Genomic DNA, 6,696 nt, shown 5'->3' on the forward strand with positions numbered 1-6,696 from the left:
GTTAAAGTTAGCTTGATAGAGCCTGCTAGCACAAGAACACGCCATGCAAAGCCGAAAACGTTGGAGGAAATGGAGACTAAGCTACTAGAAGCGTATGCAGATAATAAAGATGATCTAGAGAGAAGGAAAGAACTGTGGTGTGCACAACAGGGAATACAAGAAGGTGTTTGGGAGTATTTAGACAGAATAATTGACTTGGAAGAAGAAGCCGAGGGCAAAGCAGTCTGCTCTAAAGAGAGGGAAATCAGGAAATGTATGATTTTTGAAAAAGGTTTGAGGGACAGGAAAATTGCCTGTGATCTAAAGGATAAGATTGAAAACGGAGTCATAGACCAAATAGAAGATGCTGGTAGATTTGTGCAAGATAGAATGAAGGTTATGAAAGAATTTGATAATGTTTCTGACATCCATTTGAATAGCAGGGGGAGAGATGACAAAGTAATTAAGTGTTGGACCTGTGGGGATCAGGGTCATGTATCATACCAGTGCAACAATGGAGGGTTTGCTAGAGACAATATAGTGCAGGATCAGGGGGAAGGACACCAGTATAAGGGAAGGCTAGGTAAAAACAGAACGCAAAATAAACATGTTTTGGAAAATCAGTTTATGGGTACTTGTTGGTCTTGTGGGGAAGATGGTCATCCATTTTATAAGTGTAATCTATACTCTAGTAAGAACAGAGGGTTAAGTAATGCAAGAGGAGACAAAGTTGTGAGGGAGATGTCATTGCAGGCCGGGGATAATGCCCAGGAAAACTTGTGAGGCCGGGCGTTAACTTGATCGTCCGGCCAAGTGAATGTTTAAATAAGAGAGGAGACACTATGAAACTGACACTCAGCATAGAGGGAAAGAAAGCTGTGGGACTTATGGATTCTGGGGCAAACTGTAGTTTGTTGTCGGAAAATTGGTATTTGGGGAATCTAAAACCAAAAGGGGTGACATTGTATAATACTAGTGACTACATATGTGACCTGAGTGGGAATGAAATTAATATAATAGGTCATGTCGTTGTTGATGTGGAAGTAAGTGGAATGGAACAGAACAGCTGTGTTTTCTATGTCAAGAGAGCTGAGAAAGGAAGGAAGGGTCTTGGCAAGAACACTGACCAAGAGTGCCTTGTGGGCATGAATGTTTTGTCTTTGCTGTTCGAAAAATGGGGAGTCACCAAAAACGTTAACGTGATGGCATCAGAGAAAGAGGGATTAAAAGCTGAATATGGTCCAGTTTTGGATTGCTGTATGAGACTAGTTGGTCAAACTATGCAGGTTTGGCAAAGGGAGGATTTAGGATATGCTAGTTGCTTAAGACAACAGAATAGAAATGTTCCGTCAGGTAGCAGGAAACTAATTAAGGTATACATTGATAGCCTAAAGGAAGTGCCAAAGGAGTATGTAGTTTTAGAGAAAATAGCAGACGAGAGTAAAAATATGTTGCCTCCGGGTGTTCAGGTCTTGCCCAGTTTTTCTATATGTGAATGGGGTGTTGGATATGTCTGTGTGGCTAATTGATCTAAAGATAATGTTAGCATTGAAGCAGGCAGTATATTGGCCACTGTGCAACTTGGCATCAGGGAGTTTATGGAGGATGATGATAATGAGAATACTGAAAAACTATCAGAGACAGAACTTCAAAACCACAGACGGAAGTTGGGAGTCAATGTTGATGAAAGTAACTTAAGTAAATCGGATTTGTTAAGACTTGATAAGATACTCTACAAATATAAGGACTGTTTTGAGCTAAATGATTCGGACCTAGGTTTGATAAAGGGATGGGAACATTCCATTAGATTGTCCTGTGGGAAACCTATCAAATTACCATATAGAAGAATAGCACCCACGTTAATCCCTGAGGCCAAACAGTTGCTTGATGACTTAAAGAAACGGGGTGTAATTGAAGAAAGTGCAAGTCCTTATGCAGCACCTATAGTCCTTGTGAGGAAGAAAGGGGGAGGCCTAAGGTTGTGCATTGATTATAGGAAATTAAATGAAAAAACTTTTAAGGATGCATTTCCTCTTCCTAGAGTAGCGGAGTGTCTGGATTCATTGGAAGGGGCCAAATACTTTTCGACTTTTGACCTTGCGCAGGGCTATCATCAAGTTTTGTTAAGGAAAGAAGATAGAGAGAATACTGCATTTTCTGTACCATGGGGACACTTTCAGTATCGCAGGTGTCCAATGGGTCTGACAAACAGCCCAGCAACCTTTCAACGATGCATGGAGAATATTTTGGGGGATATGTTTTTTGAATTTCTAGTCATTTATTTGGATGACATGATATTATTTTCGAAGACCATTGACGACCACTTATTAAGATTGGAGGCATTGCTAGAGCGTATAAAGTCTTATGGGATGAAATTAAAGCCAAAGAAATGTCATTTGTTGCAGACATGTGTAAGTTACCTAGGATTTAGCATTAGTAATCAAGGAATAGGACCTGATCTAAGTAAGATTGAAGCAGTGAAGAACTGGAAGAGGCCAGAAACTATAAAAGAAGTGCGAGCTTTCCTGGGATTTGCAATATTTTATAGAAGATTTATTAAAAATTTTGCCATAATTGCCAAGCCACTCAATGAGTTATTGAAAGGAGAAAAGAAGAAATCCAGTCAAAGTATTAAGGATAAATGGACAGAAGATGCGGAAATGGCCTTCCAGACATTGATAGAAAAATTGGTAGCTTCCTCAGTACTGAAAGGGATAGAGTTTGGGAAAGCGTGTACGTTAGAAATAGACGCTAGTTACGATGGACTTGGTGCTGTTTTGTCCCAATATAAGGAGGATAAGCTGCATCCTGTAGCTTATGCAAGTAGGTCACTGAAACCACACGAAAGAAACATGAAGAACTATAGTTCGAGGAAACTAGAATTGTGTGCTTTGAAGTGGGCTGTTACTGAAAAATTTAAAAATTATCTTATTGGCACAAAGTGCATAGTGTATACTGACAATGCCCCTTTGAGCAATCTCAGCACAGCAAAACTTGATCACACAGAACAAAAATGGGTGGCAGATTTGTCGGTATTTGACATTGAACTTAAATTCAGACCAGGAAAACAAAATGTTAAAGCCGACATTCTCTCACGCAAGCCTAGAGAGATGGTGATGAATGAAGACGAAGAAGTATGGGTAGCTCCTCATGAGGACACAAATTTTGTTTGTGCCATAAGTAGACATCAGATTTTAGAGTGGGAGGACGTTGTTAATAAACAGAAAGCTTGTCCAGTTTTAAAGATTGTAAGGAAATGGCTAGAAGGAGAAAATATTGAGTTAGAAAACATTAATTTTAAACCTGAATTAGTTACGTGGAAAAGGGATAAAGAAAGTCTTGTGATAAGAAATGATATTCTTTATAAGACTCATGTGGATCAATTAGATAACATAATTTATAGATTAGCCGTTCCTGTTCTTTTAAGAAGTAAGTGTTAGTCGAAACTCATGATAAACTAGGGCATCAGGGTATTGCTAGAACTTATAAATTACTGAACTCTAGGGTTTATTGGCCCAACATGAGGGGATTTGTAACGGATTTCATTAGAAATTGTGATACTTGTTTAAGGGCAAAAGATGAAATTCCATATAGAAATACCATTCCTGTTCATGTGGAAACTTCTCAGCCCATGGAAATTGTGGCGATAGATTTTTGTTCCGTGGAAAGATCAACCTCTGGAAAGGAGCATATTTTAGTTTTAAGTGACCTGTTTAGCAAATACGTATGGGCATATCCAACGAAGGATCAGAAAGCGACAACAGTGGCTAAAATATTGGTCGAAGAGCTCTTTTATAAATATGGAATTCCTCAGCAGCTTCATACTGACCAGGGGAGAAATTTCGAAAGCGCTCTAATTAAGGAAATCTGTAAAAGGTTCAATGTAAAGAAATCACGCACTTCTCCATATCACCCTGAAGGAAATGGTCAAGTGAAAAGAATGAATAGAACTCTGTACGGTCTACTTAGAAGTTTGGAGGAGGAAAAGAGGAACAAATGGCCATTGTATTTGCAGAGTTTAGTATTTGCGTATGATATAACACCTCACTCTGTGACAGAGTTTTCTCCGTATTTCTTGTTATTCGGGAGGGAACCTTGTATTTCGATCGAGAGCTGGGGGTATCTGGAAGACATATACAAATTTCAAGACGGAGACTGGTTACGTCAGCAATGCAAAATGCAAAAAGAAGTTTGGGATTTGGTTAGAAGGAACACACAAAAGAACTGGGTATCAAAAGCAAAGCCTATATTAGCAAAGTCTAGAGAAAGTGATTTGGAGGTAGGACAAAAGGTTTTATTACGAGAAAATAAAATAATTGGAAGAGCGAAACTAGGAGACAAATTCGGTAAAAGAAAGTGGGTAATTGAAGAAGTACTTAACAGGGACTGTGGTTTGTATAGAATTAGGCCTGAAGGAAGTGATGCTAAGGTTATCCATCGGAGGAATATTAAACCGTTCGCTGGGATCGAAAGGAATGAGGGGGGAGAAAATATTGATGACTTAGATACGGAAAATAATGATAATTTCGAAACCGCTGATATGGATGACAGTAGCTTAGAAATGCTTGATATGGAAGAAGTTTTAACCAGGTTCGGGTTTGATTTTAGCAACCATGGCAATAGTGAACCTAAAGAAAGTGTTGATAAAGAGGTTGAACAAGAACAGGGAGTAACAATTAACGCACCAGTACTGAAAAGATCAGAGAGATTACGAAACAGGCAGCGATCAGAGTTGTAAATTTGTCTTTCTTTGTCGGAAACAGGTAATGGTAGCGTAGTGTGAGAGGATGGAAGTAGTGTGTGTACGATGAGGGCATCGTAAAACTGTAGGGGGGTTGTGTGTAGCACTGTATGTTCTCCGCCAAGTGTCTTTTATCTTTCACAGCACTAGTTACCAATAACAACCGTTAACGAGACAGCAAATGAGGACGAACGGCCAAATAGATCTGCATGAACGGAACTGCCTTCACGGACCTGTTAACCGGAGGAACTACCCATTCACTGTTTAATATATACTATCTTTAGAAATGTAAATTAGATGACAGACCTGAAATTTGCCGGACTTTTGAGTAGGCTCATTCTATAGCTACTGTACAACGTAGGCTTACATATACGCTGAGCATACTCTGTAACATAACTGGGTTGAAGGTTTTGTCTACGTATACAATAAAATGAAAGAAGAATTGTTGCTGTGAGTTGCATATTCCTTTGGATTGCTATATATATATATATATATATATATATATATATATATATATATATATATATATATATATATATATATATATATATATATATATATATATATATATATATATATATATATATATGTATAAGTATATATATACATATATATATATACATACATATATATATATATATATATATATATATATATATATATATATATATATATATATATATATATATATATATATATATATATGTGTGTGTGTGTGTGTGTATGTGTGTGCATATATATATATATATATATATATATATATATATATATATATATATATATGTGTGTGTGTGTGTGTGTGTGTGTGCATATATATATATATATATATATATATATATATATATATATATATATATATATATATATATATATATGTGTGTGTGTGTGTGTGTGTGTGTGTGTGTATGTGTGTGCATATATATATATATATATATATATATATATATATATATATATATATATATATATATATATATATATATATATATACATATATATATAAATGTACGTATGTGCCTTAATCTATTTTAGATAGGTTATTATTGAAATAATAAAACTCTAAATATTTCTGCAAGTTAGAAAATTATTCGTTTCCAATTAATCTTACTAATGAATTCTGTAACCAAAAGGTATATTCACAGAATATTCTCAAAAGAAATATGCAAAGAGGAGTAGAAAGAAATTCATAACCCAGTTTTCTCAGAGAGAGGAGGAAAAATCACGTGAGTAAAGACGAACACATTGTTGTTAAAAAAAATAACCTACCCAATGTTTTGGGTATTTGGTTTTGTCTTTTTTCTTCCTAAAGTTAGCGCTACCCATTGTTGTTAAGAGGAAAAACAACAGACCCTTTTGTTTTTGCTTTGCCCTTTTTTCTTACTCGAGGGGGAGAACTGAAGATACAAGAGCCATTCACGTAATCTTCTCTTATCTGTTTCGTTTTCTATGGAATGAACTTATCATCATCACCACGTCCTCCTACACCAATTGACGCAAAAGGTCTCGGATATATTTCGTCAGTCGTCTCCATTTTGAGATTTTGAATCAATACTTTTCCATTCGTCATCTCCTACTTCAAGCTTCATAGTCCTCAGCCATGTAGGCCTGGGCCTGCCAATTCTCTGTGCGCATTATGGAGCCCACTTGGAAGTTTGGTGAACTAATCTTTGTTGAGGAGGGCAAAGAGCATGCCCAAACCATCTCCATGTACCCTTCACCATCATCTAATCCACATTTGGTACTTGAGAAATCTCTATCATAACTTCCTTTCAAATCCTGGCCTGCAATTTAAGCCCCAATAATCTCCTGAAAGCTTTAAATTACTTGCTCATAATATTGTCACGTCCGTGTGTGTGTTTTTATATGCTGTTAAGTTATTTATTTTTATTTCAGTATATTATCAGTGTTGGAGCTCATCTTTTTGTTCAGTGACGCCCCCCCCCTTTAGTAGTTAACTATCGAACAACCGTTATCAA

At 36.6% G+C, this 6,696-nt stretch overlaps 1 pseudogene; it reads left to right on the forward strand.

Annotated features, from left to right (window-relative positions):
* The first annotated feature begins 711 nt into the window (after nt 1–711).
* On the forward strand, nt 712–4,762 carry LOC137650438 (uncharacterized; annotated as a pseudogene).
* The last annotated feature ends 1,934 nt before the right edge of the window (nt 4,763–6,696 follow it).

The sequence above is a fragment of the Palaemon carinicauda genome, chromosome 12 (genome assembly GCF_036898095.1).
Source record: "Palaemon carinicauda isolate YSFRI2023 chromosome 12, ASM3689809v2, whole genome shotgun sequence".
In the NCBI taxonomy this organism is placed as follows: domain Eukaryota; kingdom Metazoa; phylum Arthropoda; class Malacostraca; order Decapoda; family Palaemonidae; genus Palaemon; species Palaemon carinicauda.